Source organism: Bubalus bubalis, chromosome 4 (assembly GCF_019923935.1).
Source record: "Bubalus bubalis isolate 160015118507 breed Murrah chromosome 4, NDDB_SH_1, whole genome shotgun sequence".
Classification (NCBI taxonomy): Eukaryota; Metazoa; Chordata; class Mammalia; order Artiodactyla; family Bovidae; genus Bubalus; species Bubalus bubalis.
The window spans coordinates 68915958-68936068 of NC_059160.1; the positions used below are offsets into that span (position 1 = coordinate 68915958).

At 38.7% G+C, this 20111-nt stretch overlaps 1 protein-coding gene and 1 pseudogene across 9 annotated transcripts in view; one reads left to right on the forward strand and one right to left on the reverse strand.

Moving 5' to 3' along the window:
- The window catches only part of TAFA2 (TAFA chemokine like family member 2), a 586563-nt gene that overhangs the window by 440165 nt on the left and 126287 nt on the right, over nt 1-20111 (reverse strand). The window lies entirely within an intron of this gene.
- Nucleotides 5995-8550, forward strand: LOC123465685 (annotated as a pseudogene).

Below are 20111 nucleotides of genomic sequence, written 5' to 3' on the forward strand. Positions count from 1 at the left end.
GAAAAGTACATGTTTTTTGGTATTAGTTCCAGAAGGTCTTGTAAGTCTTCATAGAATCATTCAACACCAGCTTCTTTGGCGTTAGTGGTTGGGGAATAGACTTGGATTACTATGATATTTATTGGTTTGCCCTGGGAATAAACCAAAACCATTCTGTTGTTTTTGAGACTGCACCCAAGCATTGCATTTCAGACTCTTGTTGACTATGATGGCTACTCAATTTCTTCTAAGTGGTTCTTGCCCACAGGAGTAGATATAATGGTCATCTGAATTAAATTCATCCATTCCAGTCCATTTTAATTCACTGACTCCTAAAATGTTGATGCACACTCTTTCCATCTCCTGCTTGACCACATCCAATTTACCTTGATTCATAGACCTGACATTCCAGGTTCCTATGCAGTATTGTTCTGTACAGCATCAGACTTTACTTTCACAACCAGGCATATCCCCAGCTGAGTGTCATTCCTGTTTTGGCCCAGTCACTTCATTCTTATTGAAGCTATTAGTAACTATCCTTCACTCTTTCCCAGTAGCATATTGGACACCTTCCAATTTGGGGGTCTCATCTTCCAGTATCATGTCTTTTTGCCTTTTCAAACTGACATGGTGCTCTGCAGGCAAGAATACTGGAGTAGATTGCCATTTCCTTCCCCAGTGGACTGCATTTTGTTAGAACCCTTTACTATGACCCATCTGTCTTGGGTGTCCCTGCACGGCATGGCTCATAGCTTCATTGAGTTATTCAACACTTTTGCCATGATAAGGCTGTGATCCATGAAGAGGTTCATGACTAACAGCATTAAGCAAACTCATATATGCAATATTTACATCTAATATAACTGGAATTCTTTTATCTAGATGATTTTTACATTTTTAATGACTATAGGAAATGTCATGGATGAAATATGAACATGTGTTATTACCTTTTCATATACCACATATTGTACCAAAAATACATTTTTGTTCCCTGATATTAATTGAAACATTTGTGTAATAATAGCTATCAGTTGAGTACTGACCATATATCAAACACAAATGTACTATCCACATGGTATCTTATTTAATATGAAAATCATTCAATGTACTAGGTATTCCACTAAAAGCAAAATAAGGAAAAAGCAGTACCCTTTATGGTGGACATGCCACCTGTTCTTTTGATAGGAATAAAGTTCTAGGTAGGATACAGATGCAAAGATGGACCCTGTGTACGCCCAGGCTCCCTTCAGCTAATGTGGCCATGTGCCCAAGCTCTTGCCAATAGAATGTGAGTAGAAGCAATTTGTGTACATTTCACCTTACTTGCTTGAGTGGACATCAGTGCAGCCAGACTAGATGCTCTCCTCCTTTTCAAAGCTACAAGGTCATTCCAGCTGTGCTCCCATTTGACTACAAGAAGCAGAGTTACCAGCCAGATGAAAACACTTAAGATTGTTTCAGCTCAGTTGCTCAGTCATGTCCGCCTCTTGCAACCCCATGGACTGCAGCACGTCAGGCTTCCCTGTCCATCACCAATTCCCTGAGCTTACTCAAACTCATTTCCATCAAGTTGGTGATGCCATTCAACCATCTCATCCTCTGTCATCCCCTTCTTCTCCTGCCTTTAATCTTTCCCAGCCACAGGGTGACTCTTTTTCCAATGAGTCACCTCTTTGCATCAGGTGGCCAAAATATTGGAGTTTCAGCTTCAGCATCAGTCCTTCCAATGAATACTCAGGACTGATTTCCTTTAGGATGGACTGGTTGGATCTCCTTGCAGTCCAAGGGACTCTCAAGAGTCTTCTCCAACACCACAGTTCAAAAGCATCAATTCTTCGGTGCTCAGCTTTCTTTATAGTCCAACTCTCACATCTATACATGACTACTGGAAAAACCATAGCTTTGACTAGAGGGAACTTTGCTGGCAAAGTAATGTCTCTACTTTTTAATATGCTGTCTAGGTTGGTTATAGGTTTTCTTCCAAAGAGCAAGAGTCTTTTAATATAATGGCTGCTGTCACCATCTTCAGGGATTTTGGAGCCCAAGAAAATAAAGTCTCTCACTGTTTGCATTGTTTCCCCATCTATTTGCCATGAAGTGATGGGACTGGATGCCATGATCTTAGTTTTCTGAATGTTGAGTTTTAAGTCAAATTTTTCACTCTTTTCTATTACTTTCATCAAGAGGCTCTTCAGTTCTTCTTCACTGTCTGCCTAAGGGTGGTGTCATCTGCATATCTGAGGTTATTGATATTTCTCCCAGCAACCTTGATTTCAGTTTCTGCTTCATCCAGCCTGGCATTTCACATGATGTATTCTGTATATAAGTTAAATAAGCAGCATGACAATATACAGTCTTGACATTCTCCTTTCCCAAATTGGAACCAGTCTGTTGTTCCATGTCCAGTTCTAACTGTTGCTTCTTGACCTGCATACAGATTTCTCAGGAGGCAGGTAAGGTGATCTGGTATTCCCATCTCTTGAAGAATTTCCAGTTTGTTGTGATTCACACAGTCAAAGGCTTTGACATAGTCAATAAAACAGCAGTAGATGTTTTTCTGGAACTCTCTTGCTTTTTCAATGATCCAACAAATTTTGGCAATTTGATCTCTGGTTCCTCTGACTTTTCTAAATCCAGCTTGAACGTGTGGAAGTTCATGGTTCACGCATTGTTGAAACCTGGCTTGGAGAATTTTGAGCATTACTTTGCTAGAGTGTGAGATGAGTACAATTGTGTAGTAGTTTGAACATTCTTTGGCATTGCCTTTCTTTGGGATTGGAATGAAAACTGATCTTTTCCAGTCCTGTGGCCACTGCTGCATTTTTCAGATTTGCTGGTATATTGAGTGCAGCACTTTCACAACATCATCTTTTAGGATTTGAAATAGTTCCACTGAATTCCATCACCTCCACCTGCTTTGTTTACAGTGATGCTTCCTAAAGTCCACTTGACTTCACATTCCAGGATGTCTGGCTCTAGGTGAGTGATCACACCATCATGGTAAAATTGTTTACTAAACCACTATTTTGATGTTTGTTTGTTGCAGTGACTTAGCTAGTCTAATTAATAGATCATACATGCATGTATGTATGGTTCTATGTATGTATATACATATGTGTGTTTTATAGGCAATAACCAATAGAGGCTTTTGGTTTTACTTTTGCAGGATTATTAATTCAATAAATTCCTTAAGAGTAAGTAAAGACCAAAACACCAAGATCACTCATGTGAACTATAAATGAAACTATTGTTTTCTGATTATTATTGCTAATGATAACATTTCAGTTGCACAGTTTGAACTTAAATGTTACAGTTTAGAAAACATTTCTAAAAACATACTCTCTTGATCCTCATTATATTCCTTTTATTTTGTAACTAAACATATTCAGAGCAGTTGAGTGGTTTGCCAAATACTACACACCCTTCAATCAGCAGAAGAGGCAGTAAACCAAAGTCTGTGTTCTTCACACTAAACTATACCATCTCTTTGTAACAATATTGCTAATGCTTGACTTGGTAAATTCAGCTAATTTGAACTGTACATTCAAACAGGAAGTGAATCACTCATTATGTTATTTTATTAATAATTATCTATGCTGAGACTTTCCTTCTTCTATGTAATTGAGCACATCTGATGTACTTTGCATTATTCTGAAAAATCCAACAAACCTATATGCAGTATTAGGTTGAAGGTTTTGCACTGTTGAAATTTGCTATTTGATACTGGAATACATCAGGCACTCTATCTATCAGATCTAGGCTCTTAAATCTATTTCTCACTTCCACTGTATAATCATAAGGGATTTGATTTAGGTCATACCTGAATGGAAAATAAATGCAAAAAAGCAAGATGGCTGTCTGGGGAGGACTTACAAATAGCTGTGAAAGAAGAGAAGCAAAAGGCAAAGGAGAAAAGGAAAGATATAAGCATCTGAATGCAGAGTTCCAAAGAATAGCAAAAAGAGATAAGAAAGCCTTCCTCAGCGATCAATGCAAAGAAATAGAGGAAAATAACAGAATGGGAAAGACTAGGGATCTCTTCAAGAAAATCAGAGATACCAAGGGAACAGTTCATGCAAAGATGGGCTCAATAAAGGACAGAAATAGTATGGACCTAACAGAAGCAGAAGATATTAAGAAGAGATGGCAAGAATACAGAGAAGAACTGTACAAAAAAGATCTTCATGACCCAGGTAATCACAATGGTGTGATCACTCATCTAGAGCCAGACATCGTGGAGCATGAAGTCAAGTGGGCCTTAGAAAGCATCACTATGAACAAAGCTAGTGGAACTGATGGAATTCCAATTGAGCTATTCCAAATCCTGAAAGATGATGCTGTGAAAGTGCTGCCCTCAATATGCCAGCAAATTTGGAAAACTCAGCAGTGGCCACAGGACTGGAAAAGGTCAGTTTTCATTCCAATCCCAAAGAAAGGCAATGCCAAAGAATGCTCAAACTACTGCACAATTGCACTCATCTCACATGCTAGTAAAGTAATGCTCAAAATTCTCCAAGCCAGGCTTCAGCAATATGTGAACCATGAACTTCCTGATGTTCAAGCTGGTTTTAGAAAAGGCAGAGGAACCAGAGATCAAATTGCCAACATCCGCTGGATCATGGAAAAAGCAAGAGAGTTCCAGAAAAACATCTATTTCTGCTTTATTGAGTATGCCAAAGCCTTTGACTGTGTGGATCACAATAAACTGTGGAAAATTCTTCAAGAGATGGCAATACCAGACCACCTGACCTGCCTCTTGAGAAATCTGTATGCAGGTCAGGAAGCAACAGTCAGGACTGGACATGGAACAACAGACTGGTTCCAAATAGGAAAAGGAGTTCGTCAAGGCTGTATATTGTTACCCTGTTTATTTAACTTATATGCAGAGTACATCATGAGAAACGCTGGACTGGAAGAAGCACAAGCTGGAATCAAGATTGCCAGGAGAATATCAATAACCTCAGATATGCAGATGACAACACCCTTATGGCAGAAAGTGAAGAGGAATTCAAAAGCCTCTTGATGAAAGTGAAAGTGGAGAGTCAAAAAGTTGGCTTAAAGCTCAACATTCAGAAAACAAAGATCATGGCATCCGGTCCCATCACTTCATGGGAAATAGATGGGGAAACAGTGGAAACAGTGTCAGACTTTATTTTTCTGGGATCCAAAATCACTGCAGATGGTGACTGCAGCCATGAAATTAAAAGACGCTTACTCCTTGGAAGGAAAGTTATGACCAACCTAGATAGCATATTGAAAAGCAGAGACATTACTTTGCCAACAAAGGTCCGTCTAGTCAAGGCTATGGTTTTTCCAGTGGTCATGTATGGATGTGAGAGTTGGACTGTGAAGAAGGCTGAGTGCCGAAGAATTGATGCTTTTGAACTGTGGTGTTGGAGAAGACTCTTGAGAGTCCCTTGGACTGCAAGGAGATCCAACCAGTCCATTCTGAAGGAGATTAGCCCTGGGATTTCTTTGAAAGGAATGATGCTAAAGCTGAAACTCCAGTACTTTGGCTACCTCATGTGAAGAGTTGACTCATTGGAAAAGACTCTGATGCTGGGAGGGATTGGGGGCAGGAAGAGAAGGGGACGACAGAGGATGAGATGGCTGGATGGCATCACTGACTTGATGGGCGTGAGTCTGGGTGAACTCTGGGAGTCGGTGATGGACAGGGAGGCCTGGCGTGCTGCGATTCATGGGGTCGCAAAGAGTCGGACATGACTGAGCAACTGAACTGAACTGATGGCAATGATATTAGGGGTTTCTCAAGTAGCTCAATGATAAAGAAACCTTAGTGATAAAGTGATGAAGCTTGCCAATGCAGGAAACACAAGAAATGCGGGTTCGATTCCTGGGTTGGGATGATCCCCTGGAGAAGAAAATGGCTCCTCTTCCACTCCAGTATTCTTGCCAGAAAAATTCCATGGACAGATGAGCCTGGCAGGCTATAGTCCATGGGTCGCAAAGAGTTGAACACAACTGAGCATACACGCGCACGTGCACATACACACAATGATGTCAGACAAAAAGCACATTCAAGTGATTTTTATTTGAGTTCAAAATGGGTCATAAAGCAGTGGAGACAATTTGGAACATCAACAATGCATTTGGCTCAGGAACTCCTAACAAACATACAATGCAGTGGTGATTAACGAAGTTTTGCAAAGGAAACTAGAGCCTTAAACATGAGTGTAATGGCCAGCCATCGGAAGATGACAACAAGCATTTGAGAGCAATCATTGAAGATGATCCTCTTAAAACTGCACGAGAAGCTGCCAAAGAATTCAACATTGACTATTCTACAGTCGTTCAGCATTTGGAGCAAACAGAAAAGGTGAAAAAACTCACTTAGTGGGTCCCTCATGAGCTGACAGAAAATCAAAGAAATCTTCATTTTGAATTGTAATCATGATGGTATGATCACTGACTTAGAGCCAGACATCCTGGAATGTGAAGTCAAGTGGGCCTTAGAAAGCATCACTATGAACAAAGCTAGTGGAGGTGATGGAATTCCAGTTGAGCTATTCCAAATCCTGAAAGATGATGCTGTGAAAGTGCTGCACTCAATATGCCAGCAAATTTGGAAAACTCAGCAGTGGCCACAGGACTGGAAAAGGTCAATTTTCATTCCAATCCCAAAGAAAGGCAATGCCAAAGAATGCTCAAACTACTGCACAATTGCACTCATCTCACACGCTAGTAAAGTAATGCTCAAAATTCTCCAAGCCAGGCTTCAGCAATATGTGAACCATGAACTTCCTGATGTTCAAGCTGGTTTTAGAAAAGGCAGAGGAACCAGAGATCAAATTGCCAACATCCGCTGGATCATAGAAAAAGCAAGAGAGTTCCAGAAAAACATCTATTTCTGCTTTATTGAGTATGCCAAAGCCTTTGACTGTGTGGATCACAATAAACTGTGGAATATTCTGAAAGAGATGGGAATACCAGACCACCTGCTCTGCCTCTTGAGAAATTTGTATGCAGGTCAGGAAGCAACAGTCAGGACTGGACATGGAACAACAGACTGGTTCCAAATAGGAAAAGGAGTTCGTCAAGGCTGTATATTGTCACCCTGTTTATTTAACTTATATGCAGAGTACATCATGAGAAACGCTGGACTGGAAGAAACACAAACTGGAATCAAGATTGCCAGGAGAATATCAATAACCTCAGATATGCAGATGACAACACCCTTATGGCAGAAAGTGAAGAGGAACTCAAAAGCCTCTTGATGAAAGTGAAAGTGGAGAGTGAAAAAGTTGGCTTAAAGCTCAACATTCAGAAAACGAAGATCATGGCATCTGGTCCCACCACTTCATGGGAAATAGATGGGGAAACAGTGGCAACAGTGTCAGACTTTATTTTTCTGGGATCCAAAATCACTGCAGATGGTGACTGCAGCCATGAAATTAAAAGACGCTTGCTCCTTGGAAGAAAAGCTATGACCAACCTAGATAGCATATTGAAAAGCAGAGACATTACTTTGTCAACAAAGGTTCATCTAGTCAAGGCTATGGTTTTTCCAGTGGTCATGTATGGATGTGAGAGTTGGACTGTGAAGAAGGCTGAGCGCCGAAGAATTGATGCTTTTGAACTGTGGTGTTGGAGAAGACTCTTGAGAGTCCCTTGGACTGCAAGGAGATCCAACCAGTCCATTCTGAAGGAGATCAGCCCTGGGATTTCTTTGGAAGGAATGATGCTGAAGCTGAAACTCCAGTACTTTGGCCACCTCATGGGAAGAGTTGACTCATTGGAAAAGAGTCTGATGCTGGGAGGGACTGGGGGCAGGAGGAGAAGAGGATGACAGAGGATGAGATGGCTGGATGGCATCACTGACTCGATGGACGTGAGTCTCAGTGAACTCTGGGAGTTGGTGATAGACAGGGAGGCCTGGCGTGCTGAGATTCATGGGGTCGCAAACAGTCAGACACGACTGAGCGACTGATCTGATCTGATTCTACGCAACAACAGCAAACCATTTCTTAATCGGATTGTGATGTGTGATGGAAAGTGGATTTTATACAACATTTAGCAATGACCAGCTCAGTGGTTGGACAGAGAAGATCCAAAGCACTTCCCAAAACTAAACTTGCACCCAGAAAAAGGTCATGGTCACTGTTTGGAGCTCTGCTGCCCATCTGACCCACTACAGCTTTCTAAATCCTGGTGAAACCACTACATCTGAGAAGTATGCTCAGCAAAATTGATGAGATGCACTGAAAACTACAATGCCTACAACCAGCACTAGTCAACAGAAGGGGCCCAATTCTCCATGACAACACCCGACCACATGTTATACAACCAACGCTTCACAGGTTGAAGGAATTGGGCTACAAAGTTTTGCCTCATCTGCCATATTCACCTGACCTCTCACCAACTGACTACCACTTCTTCAAGCATCTTGACAACTTTTTACAGGGAAAACACTTCCACAAACAGCAGGAGGCAGAAAATGTTTTCCAAGAGTCTGTTGAATCCTGAAGCAGGGATTTTTATGCTATCGGAATAAACAAACTTATTTCTCATTGGCAAAAATGTGTTGATTGTAATGGTTCCTACTTTGACTAATAAAGATGTGTTTGAGTCTAGTTATAATGATTTAAAATTCATAGAATTACTTTTGCAGCAATCTAATCAAAAAAGAAAAATGAAGAATTTTAAAGTTCCAAATCTCTTAAGGAAAAAACCTTCAAATTATCTTTAGGTTTTGTTAGGAGGGTAATTCAGTGCGATTTAAGGCTTTAGAAATAGAGATTTTTTAATAAATAAATATTTTCACTGCAAAATATGTGTAACATTTTTAAAATCACTTTCTTGTCCTGGATTTCAACAACGTCTTATTATTGATATGACAGTTGAGCAAGCTATGTTTTTTTTCTGCTTCCTAAGTTTTCCTTGGGCTTCCCAGGTGGCTCAGTGGTAAAGAATCCCCCTGCAATGTAGGAGATGTGGGTTTGATCCTGGGTCAGGAAGAACCCCTGGAGTAGGAACTGGTAACTCACTCTAGTATTCTTGTTGTAAAATCCTATAGACAGAGGAGCCTGGCGGGAGCCCATGGGATCACAAAGAGTCATATATGACTGAGCCACTAAGCAAACACACAAGGTTTCCTTAGGGTTTTGCAGGTATCTTTCTCAATAAAATCAAATATTCTCCTGATGACTCGTTTCAATTCTTCTTTTACTAAGGTTAGACACCACAGGTAAGCCTGTGTGTATTGGCCAGGAATCTTTCAGGAGCATTCCTCACTCAATCTCACATCACATTTGAAACCATCAAAAGAAGGACGTCAGACAACAGCTTCCACCAATTCTTTTTTCCACAGCATTAACCAGAAGTTTTACTGTTATACAACAATATACTGTTATACTTACAAAGCAGGAGGAATAAAAATATAACTTCTCATCCCCATAAGTATCCCCATGGGCTAGTGAGGACATTATTTAGATAAGATAGTTTTTCTGAAGGCCCTGAAGATGTAAATAGCTGCCTAACGTAGCAAAGTCTCTGAGAAAAAAAAATAATATAAAACCAGAACCTCTGAAAAGGAGAAACCTCAAATGTGGAATTCTGATAGAAATGAAGCCTCAATGAATTTTAGATTCCTCCAGTATATCAGTCCAGATTTAGGTGATTAACTTTCTGAGATATTTAATATAAATGAAAATATTGCATATTCTTCTAATCCTAGATAATTATTTATAGATTCATCAGCCATAAAAAGAATTATTCAACACTAGATAAATTATTAAACTCATTAATTACCAACCTAGAGAATTATTGCTGGCTGACTTGATTAGGTCTCTCTTTAAAACCAACAGTTTAAAGAAATTTCAATTAATTTGACGCTAGTGATTTCAGAAGCTGCAAAACATATGAACACAGCTTGATGAGATGCTTTTATTCTGTGTTCTGTTTTCATTAATTGACAAAGAAATATTCACGGATATTTTGGCTCAAAGTCACTGCATATGCTGTCTTTTACATAAGAGTAAATTAAAAATTAAAGCTCCTTCTTAAATTAGCAAGTAATGATTGTTTAATTACAAAAGAGGAAATGCTTAGTAACTTCTTTCTGAATATTTGAAAGGAAAGTAATATCGTTGGTAAAGAAATGAGGATTAGCATCAACTGTGGCACATTTCTGAGAATTTACTTTAATGACTGGATCATTAAATCCCCTTATGGCTATGCAACAGGTATTATAAAGCATGGAAGAAATTTTACAAAGATATAAAACCTCTTTCTCCCTTCACTGCCAGGATACCAACTTTTTTCCAATTCTCTTCTAAATTCTGACAACTTAGCAGTATTTTCCAGTATGCCCTGTCTATTTCCAGAGCTACTTCTTATTATCCCATATACTTTCCCAAAATGATTTCATCAACATCCGTGAATTCAACTAACACCAATACACTGTCAAAATCCACATCCTCAACACAAACCTCATGCGAAGTTCCCAATACATACTTTTTTATTTTTTAATTGGTGGGAAATTGCTTTACAATGTTGTATTCATTTTCACCATACAAGAATGTGAATCAGTCATAATTATATACATATATACACACACACCCATAATATACCTTCCCTTTTGAGTCTCCCTCAACCCACCCCTCTAGGTGATCACAGAGCACCAGGATAGGCTCCCTGTGTTATACAGCCGCTTCCCACTAGCTATCTATTTCACACATGGTAATGTAATATGTCAATGCTACTTTCTCAATTCATTCCACCCTCACATTCCCTTGCTGTGAACCCAAGTCTGTTCTCTAGCAGTGAACCTAGAGTCTCTTATACAGAGTGAAGTAAGTCTGAAAAAGAAAAACAAGTATCCTATATTAACTCATACGGAATATGGAATGATGAACCCAATCCATATTTTAAAACCTCTACTTCTATACCCCAGGACTTCAAAATCAACATATTTCAAATTTACTCTCTCCTTCCTAACCCACACTCATATCATCTGTTAGCTCTCCTGTATTCCCTCTCTCAATAAATCATTTCCGTTTTCTCTGGCAGAGACTGTCCATGTCATTCTGGGTACATCCATGAGTATCTATGGCCTTCATATCACCAGAACAATGCCATACTTCATAAGGAAATGGAGAGAAAAATAAAATCCTCCACTTTTGTTTGCTTTGTACCCTGGAGATACATGCAGCCCAGTTTATGTGCACATTTCACAAATTTTATTTAAAACAATTTCTTAAATTGGAATTACCGCCTTTCTCTCTATGAGGTCATATGTGGTTCACCGAGTCAGGCTCTATTCCCAATGTCATGTTATCATCTGCAACTGCAGTTCTATCCAAACATTAGCTCTCTATACACTAGTATCTCTCTTACAAGCTTCTTTCTTTCAAGTAAGTCTAGCCAAGCACATAGAAGCCTAGGGAAATTGCTGGTCTCATATACCCAGAAACATCTGAATGTCTGTGTAATCTCAATGTACTCTCATACTCACTCTCTCTCTCTGTCACACATACATACACATGCAAACACATACAGATTCAAACACACACACATACAAACACACACACTTCCAAATCTGCAAACTTTCATCTCCTGACATCCTTATCCCTGTCACTGGAACAGGTAGCAAACTGACATAAGAGAAAAAGAGCATAAATTTAAAATGAAGTTAATAAAAATGTACTTTGTCAATTACATTCAAATTATTCAGTGTTTCTGACAGATCTATATGTCAAGCCATGCTGTTGACTTCAAGTAAAGTTTTAACAGCATACTGTTACTAAATCCATTATGTGAAATCAGTACTCCTGTCTGGAATACTGGTTCATCTGGGCCACACTATTTGTTTTTTGTTTGTTTGTTTGTTTTCAGAAGCTGCTCACAGAAAGTAAATCAAGTAGCACAGCCATTGCAAAGTCAATCCCTTAATCTCTCCACATTAATTTTCTTCTGCTGCATCACAAATTAACACAAATTTAGCAGCTTAAAACAGTAATTTATTCGCTCATAGTTCTTTAGGTTAGAAGTCCAACCACAAAGACACTGGTTTCACTGCTCACATCTCACAGGCTAAAACCAAAGTATCAGTCAGTCTGTATTCTCAATTAGAACTCAGCTCGTCTTATAAGATAGTAAGTTGAGGCAGAATTCAATTCCTTGCAGTCAGAGGACTATAGTCCCCAATTCCTTGTTGGCCATCAGCTGGAGGTTGTTCTCAGATCTCAGAGGCCAGCTTCATTCCTTGCCATAGACCCTCTGTCTTCAAAGCAAGTGACAAGACATTTTCCTTTTGTCAAAAATTCCCACTCAATCTGAATCTTGTTCTCTAGGAAGACTGCAAGTGAGGTACAAGTGAAAGTTGTTCAGTTGTGTCCGACTCTTTGCGACCCCATGGACTATACAGTCCATGGAATTTTCCAGGCCAGAATACTGGAGTGGATGGCCGTTCCCTTCTTCGGGGGATCTTCCCAACCCAGGGGATGAACCCAGGTCTCCCGCATGGCAGGTGTTCTCTACCAGCTGAGCCACCAGGGAAGAGTGCAGTCCCTTTTAAAGACTCATCTGATGGATTCAGGCTCACCAAGGAAAGTCTCTCTTTCTTAAAACTTCATCATGGGCCTAGTGCAGGCTCACATTTAAAGAGAGGGAATTATATCAAGATATACTCCAGAAGGTAGAACTCTCATGGGCCCTCTTAACACTCTCCCTCCCATACGACCCTTCCTACTTATAATAGTTTTTTCCAAACACACAATCACATGCTAGATTGAATTATATCTTGGCCAAGGAGATGAGGAAAAAAAGAAAAAAACAATAGACACAGAGAGAAGGATGTATGCTACAGCTATGGCTTCTTTGATTTGCCACGTACACGAACTTCACAAAATTCTGAAATCTAGACATTATTCAATGTGGATCTAATAAATCCCTGAATTTTTCTGCCTTCAGTTTCATTATGTATAAAATAATGATTCCTACTTTGTATGACTATGTATTCATAAATAACACACTTATAAAGCTTACAAGGTGACAGAAAAGAAAAAAATGGCCCAAACTTCACTTTATTTTTATGTCCATGAAGAGCAGTCTATACAACCAGTTCATGAAAAAAAAATTTTCACTATTTTCCCTTAGCATTAAAACTTTCCCCTAAGTATTACTTCTATATATAGAATTAAATACCTTTGAAATTATCATTTTACCTGTTCATGTTACCTTCACAATTATTGTCACATCAATTTTATAAGTTAAGAAATTCATGCAAAATAGATAAAGTACATATTACTTTTCTCATTTTACAAATGGGAAAAGACCTGAGTCTAAAAAGGTTAAATAATTTTTCTTAAGCAAGTTAGGAGCACAACAAAAAGCAGATTTCTATTTTTTATTGAGCTCATAAGCTCATAGAGTCTTCTGGTATAGGCTCTGAAGTCAAGAAAAGACAGTAATCACATCATGTATCAAAGTAGTAACCAGTCATAAACTTATCACAATGGAACACTTCAGTTGAATTCTGAAGAACATTTACTATAATTTAAAAATACAGACTCTAAAAAGAATTTGTGTCATTTACTCACTGAGATGAGTCCAATTGTATGGTAGTTTGAGCATTCTTTGGCTTTGCCTTTCCTTGGGATTGGAATGAAAACTGAACTTTTCCAGTCATGTGGTCACTGCTGAGTTTTCCAAATTTGCTGACATATTGTGCAGCACTTTCACAGTATCATCTTTTAGGATTTGAAATGGCTCCACTGGAATTCCATCACCTCCACTAGCTTTGTTTACAGTGATACTTCCTAAGGCCCACTTGACTTCACATTCCAGGATGTCTGGCTCTAGGTCAGTGATCACACCATCGTCATTATCTGGGTCATGAAGATCTTTTTTGTACAGTTCTTCTGTGTATTCTTGCCACCTCTCCTTAATATCTTCTGCTTCTGTTAGGTCCATACCATTTCTGTCCTTTATTCAGCCCATCTTTGCATGAACTGTTCCCTTGGTATCTCTAATTTTCTTGAAGAGATCTCTAGTCTTTCCTATTCTATTGTTTTCCTCTATTTCTTTGCATTGATCCTAAGGAAGGCTTTCTTATCTCTCCTTGCTATTGTTTGGAACTCTGCATTCAAATGGGTATATCTTTCCTTTTCTCCCTTACATTAGTAAAGTAATGCTCAAAATTCTCCAAGCCAGGCTTCAGCAATACATGAACAGTGAACTTGCAGATGCTCAAGCTGGTTTTAGAAAAGGCAGAGGAACCAGAGATCAAATTGCCAACATCCACTGGATCATGGAAAAAGCAAGAGAGTTCCATAAAAACATCTATTTCTGCTTTATTGACTATGCCAAAGACTTTGACTGTGTGGAGCACAACGAACTGTAGAAAATTCTGAAAGTGATGGGAATACCAGACCACCTGACCTGCCTCTTGAGAAACCTGTATGCAGGCCAAGAAGCAACAGTTAGAACTGGACAGGGAACAACAGACTGGTTCCAAGTAGGAAAAGGAGTACATCAAGGCTGTATATTGTCACCTTGCTTATTTAACTTATATGCAGAGTACATCATGAGAAACGCTGGGCTGGATGAAGCACAAGCTAGAAGCAAGTTTGCCAGGAGAAATATTAATAACCTTAGATATGCAGATGACACCACCCTTATGGCAGAAAGTGAAGAAGAACTAAAGAGCCTCTTGATGGAAGTGAAAGAGGAGAGTGAAAAAGTTGGCTTAAAGCTCAACATTCAGAAAACTAAGATCATGGCATCCTGTACCATCACTTCATGGCAAATAGATGGGGAAACAATGGAAACAGTGTCAGACTTTATTTTGGGGGGTTCCAAAATCACTGCAGATGGTGACTGCAGCCATGAAATTTAAAGACGCTTACTCCTTGGAAGGAAAGTTATGACCAACCCAGACAGCACATTGAAAAGCAGAGACATTACTTTCTCAACAAAGGTCTGTCTAGTCAAGGCTATGGTTTTTCCAGTAGTCATGTAGGGATGTGAGAGTTGGACTATAAAGAAAGCTGAGCACCGAAGAACTGATGTTTTTGAACTGTGGTGCTGCAGAAGACTCTTGAGAGTCCCTTGGACTGCAAGGAGATCCAACCAATCCTTCCTAAAGGAAATCAGTCCCCGGTGTTCATTGGAAGGACTGATGCTGAAGCTGAAACTCCAATACTTTGGCCACCTGATGTGAAGAGCTGACTCATTTGAAAAGACCCTGATGTTGGGAAAGATTGTAGGTGAAAGGAGAAGCAGACGACAGAGGATGAGATGGTTGGATGGCATCACTGACTCAATGGACATGAGTTTGGGTAAACTCCAGGAGTTGGTGATAGACAGGGAGGCCTGGCGTGCTGCGGTTCATGGGGTTGCAAAGAGTCGGACACGACTGAGCGACTGAACTGACCTGAATTGAACTCACTTACTGAATAGTTAACACATTATGGAACTATGGGTCAACCATGTTCCATAATTATTTTTTTCCCATTTAATCCTTGAAACTACCCTTTGAGAGTAGGTACTATTATTATCCTCATCTTTACAGATGAGGAAACTAAAGCCGAAAAAAAAGAGATTCGCTCAAAATCATACACAGTAAGTGTAGAAGTGAAATTTAAACTCTCATAATCTGGTTCCAGAATCAAGGTTCTCACCAGTAGACTCTGTTGCCACAATATCTAATTTTGTTGAGTGTCTCCTAAACTACAGGTACTGGGAATTTACTTTCTATGTTTAGGAAATGGAGATAATAAACTGAAGCAGATAGCTGATCTTATATGAACCTGCTATGATCTGATAGGACTGACATGGTTTAATCTGAATTGTCTCTTTGGGTAGAAAATGCATCACTACAATTTCTGTAACTTCTACATTGGTAGAGACCACTTCTTTCTTCTGTTACCTGAAGAGTTTTCATTTGTAAAGGAGAACATAGAATGATGCTTACTGGACATCTTCCAAAGCATGCTTAAACATGTTCTCTGGAGGTACATGTCAAGTATAGGTCTGATCTCTTGAGATATGTCTATATTTTATTAATATATCTCTCCTCCCCCCTATCAAAACAAAAGCAAAAATAAAGTGAGCTTTTGTTAATCTGAATCTAAACAGTATTTTTACAGCTGAAAACCTCAGTCATCATTTACAAATAACATTTTATTCTGCATTAGCACTTTGTCTCCCAGAGTTTCAGCATAAGACAGGAAAAACATCTTAAATACTTTTATGGTGCAATGGCCAGATAGATAGTGAAGAAACCAATACAGTAGTATCTTTAGTGTGCTGGAGTCTCAACAGAATATCTCTGTCGTTAAAATATCTAGAACATTTAAACTATGTTAGTAGCCTTAGCCTTTATGTGATTTTAAAAATTTTTAACATATACTTTGAATTCATTCCACACTGCTGCTATTTGGATCACACTTTAATCTTATTGTGTGTATGTGATTGAGTGTGTGTGTTTCAAAAGATACATTCAAGAAGAGATACATCAGTATTCCTGGCATGTTTTTAAACTGAACTCCAAATTCAAGAGATTTATGGCTTAAGTATGAATACACAGTGCATTTCTTATATATATAAAAAAAGCCAACCTTTCATCAAAATCTGCCCTAAGTATGTAAAGGGAGACAAAATCGTCTGGCAACCACACATTTTTTTTAATATTTCCTCTCACATTTTTATATTCCTTTTCCTTTTACAATTTTCAAACCCAAGTTTACAGGAAAGCTTTTTGAGAGCACAAAACCACTTCCCAGTTATAGGCTTAATACTTAAATACCTAACAGCTTATCTAATACTTGTTTAAATAATGAACCCAATTATGACAATCATTAGCATTTTTCCATTTGCCCTTCTCTATTTATAATAACACAGTACAAAAGGCAGAGATGTAATAGAATGATGCCAAAAAGAGCAGTGCAAAGTCAGATTCACAAGAAGTGGGGAAAGTCTCTCAGCAGCTTTACCAATGCACAGTTGAAAATGTTTACCAAAACCTGGAGAGCAATGTTGGGACATAAGTCTGCAAAAAATTCTCATGAGGAGAGAAATACTGCTCCCCCAAAAGGGGAAAAAGAGAATAGGCAAAGGAAGTTCTTCCTTCATTGATTCATTTACTTAAGTTGAATTTTTTCTTCCTAATTAGTAGGCTTCATGCTTAGACTATTATCAACACTCATGCCTAGAGGTCAAGACTGGACAAAGAAATAGGGGAGATAGCAAACAGGTATCTGAAGGATAGAAGGTTTAAGAAATACTCTAACACACACCCAGAGAATTTATTTTGTTTTCTTTTACCATAATCTGAAGCATTGAAAAAGAAATCTCATATTTCAAAAAAAAAAAAAAAATGGTGAGAGAGAAAAGTTCAAGGCAAGACATGTTAGCATCACTTAGAACATTTACTAAGGCTTTCCTGATACAGTAGTCGTTCCCCTAGAACTCAAGAGTCAGAAGGTGTACACAAAATTCAGTTCTACTTATGATGTCAACTTTTAAAATATTATCCAAGTCTCTTTCTTTCTTCAAAAAGAGAAAGAGAAACCAATTAAAGGTGCCCAGAAGTTACTGCATTCATCACACTACTTCAAGCTTTAGGATCCATGAGCAATTCTTCAGCTGCTGTATTCACTAAGAAATTAAAAAATCCAGTGTTGTTGGTCTTGACAGACCCCTCTCTAGCCAGGCTCCTTCAAGATAAACACTTCTTTCCTATCTGTGCAAATTTCTTGCCCCAATCCAGAGCCAGGTAGAGCAATTGTGTGTGTGTGGTATACTTAGTCGCTTGAAAAGTGAAGTCGCTCAGTCGTGTCCGACTCTTTGTGACCCCGTGGACTGTAGCCTAACAGGCTCCTCTGTCCATGGGGCAATAGTACTGGAGTGGATTGCCATCTCCTTCTCCAGGGGATCTTCCCAACCCAGGGATTGAACCTGGGTCTCCCACATTGTAGACAGACGCTTTATGTGTAACTCTTTACGACCCCATGGACTGTAGCTCACCAGGCTCCTCTGCCCATGGAATTCTCCAGGCAAGAATACTGGGGTGGGTAGCCATTCCCTTCTCCAGGGGATCTTCCTGACTCAGGGATTGAGCCTGGGTCTCCTGCATTGCAGTCGTACCATCTGAGTCACCAGGGAAGCCCTAAGTGGAGTGATTACTGCCACCCTCACCGAGACAAGTCTGTCTGCCACTGTTCCAGGCTACCCGAACCTAGATCCATCCTTCAGTACCTCCACTCTCCATCAAGGAAACTATGACTTGTCTTCTTTTTATCAGATCTCCCTATCGCCATCAGTAGATTCTTTCACAGATAGTATAAGCAGATTTTCCTGATATAAGGGCAGTAAGGCCAGTAATGGCAGAAAGAAGAGTCATCTCTACCCTCCAATCAATTATTAAGGGGAGGAATGTCAAAGTTTCTAGGCCCATTTCCTCTATTATGGGGTCACATAATGTTAAGAATCATAAATAGGACTGTATTTCCCCAGGTAAATAAAGAAACTGGCCAAAGCTAAAGTGAAAAGATATATGAAACATAAAGAATTAAAAAAAAAAAAAAAAAAACTATTGGGAAGCTCATTGCCCCAATTTCTTCTTTGTACAAAAGAAGACTTTTTGATGTTTGTTACATTGTCTATGTTATGTTTTATCCCAGTCTTAGAGGATTGTGATAATTTAAGTCTGATTAACCATGCTTCCATATAACTTCTAGGCTATATGGTCATAAAAGAAATACGAACAGAAGAAAGTTGACCTAGAAGGTGATCAACACAAATTAAATAAACTCTGATGCTAGCACAAAATTCTATGATTCTAAAAAGCAGACATTTATGTGCCTTAGAAACTTCACATGCATGTCTTTAGTTCATTCTTTTGTATGTTACTATGTGCCAAACTCTCATAAAGGAGTGGGGATATGATGCAGACCAAGCAGATATGATCTATAATTTTATTGAGCTTATATTTTATTGGAGTGATGGAAATTAAAAAATAGAACAGGTACCATATACAAAAATTAATTGTAAATAGAAGATTTAAAATTTAAGAACTAAACTACAAAGGTTTTAAATGAAAACACAGGGGAAAACTTCATAGCAATGACTTTGGCAATTATTTCTTGCATATAATATCAAAAGCACAGGCAAAAAGAAAAAACAGATAATTTGGACTTGCTCAAAATTAGAAACTTTTCTCCAGAGGGAGGTGATATATGTTTAATTAAGGCTTATTTGCATTGTTGTACAGCAGAAACCATCATGACATTGTAAAGCAATTTTCCTCCAATTAAAAAAGAAAAAAATTAAAGACTTTTGTGCATCAAAGGACATTATCAACAGAATAAAAAGGCAACTCACAGAATGGGAGAAAATATTTGCAAACCATCTATCTGATAAGGATATATTCAAAATATATAAAGAACTCCTATAACTCAATTTTTAAAAATTGATTGAAAATGGCAAAGGAAGCTTCTCTGGTGGTCCGGTAGCTAAGAATCTGCGTTGCAATGCAGGGCACATGGGTTCAGTTCCTGGTCTGGGAAGATTCCACATGCCAAAAGGCAACTAAGCCCATGTAACCTCAACTACTGAAGCCCATGAGCCTGAACCTGTGCACCACAACAAGAAAAGCCACCACAGTGAGAACCCCACGCACCAAACTAGAGAGTAGCCCCCGCTCACCCAATTAGAGAAAGCCCAGGCAGCAGCAAAGACCCAGGGCAGCCAAAAATAAATAAATGAATTTTTTAAATTTAAGAAACAGTATAAAAAGAAGTAAAGGACTTGAATAGGCATATCTGTTAAAAAAAAAAAAAGAGAGAGAGAGAAAGAAATAAACACATGAAAAAAAGATGCTCAACATCACTCATCATTAGAGAAATGCAAGTTAAAACTACAATGAGATACCACTTTACATCCAATAGGATAACTATTATCAAAAAACAAACAAAACCCACAAAGAGAATAAGCTTTGGTGAGGATGCTGATAAATTAAAGTTCTCAACTATAGGTTAGAATGAAAAATGGTGTAGCCACTATGGAAAATTGTATGGTGATTCCTGAAAAACTTGAACATAGAATTGCCATATGATCCAGGCTCGGACAGTAAAGAATCTGCCTGCAATGCAGTATTACAGTATTGTAAT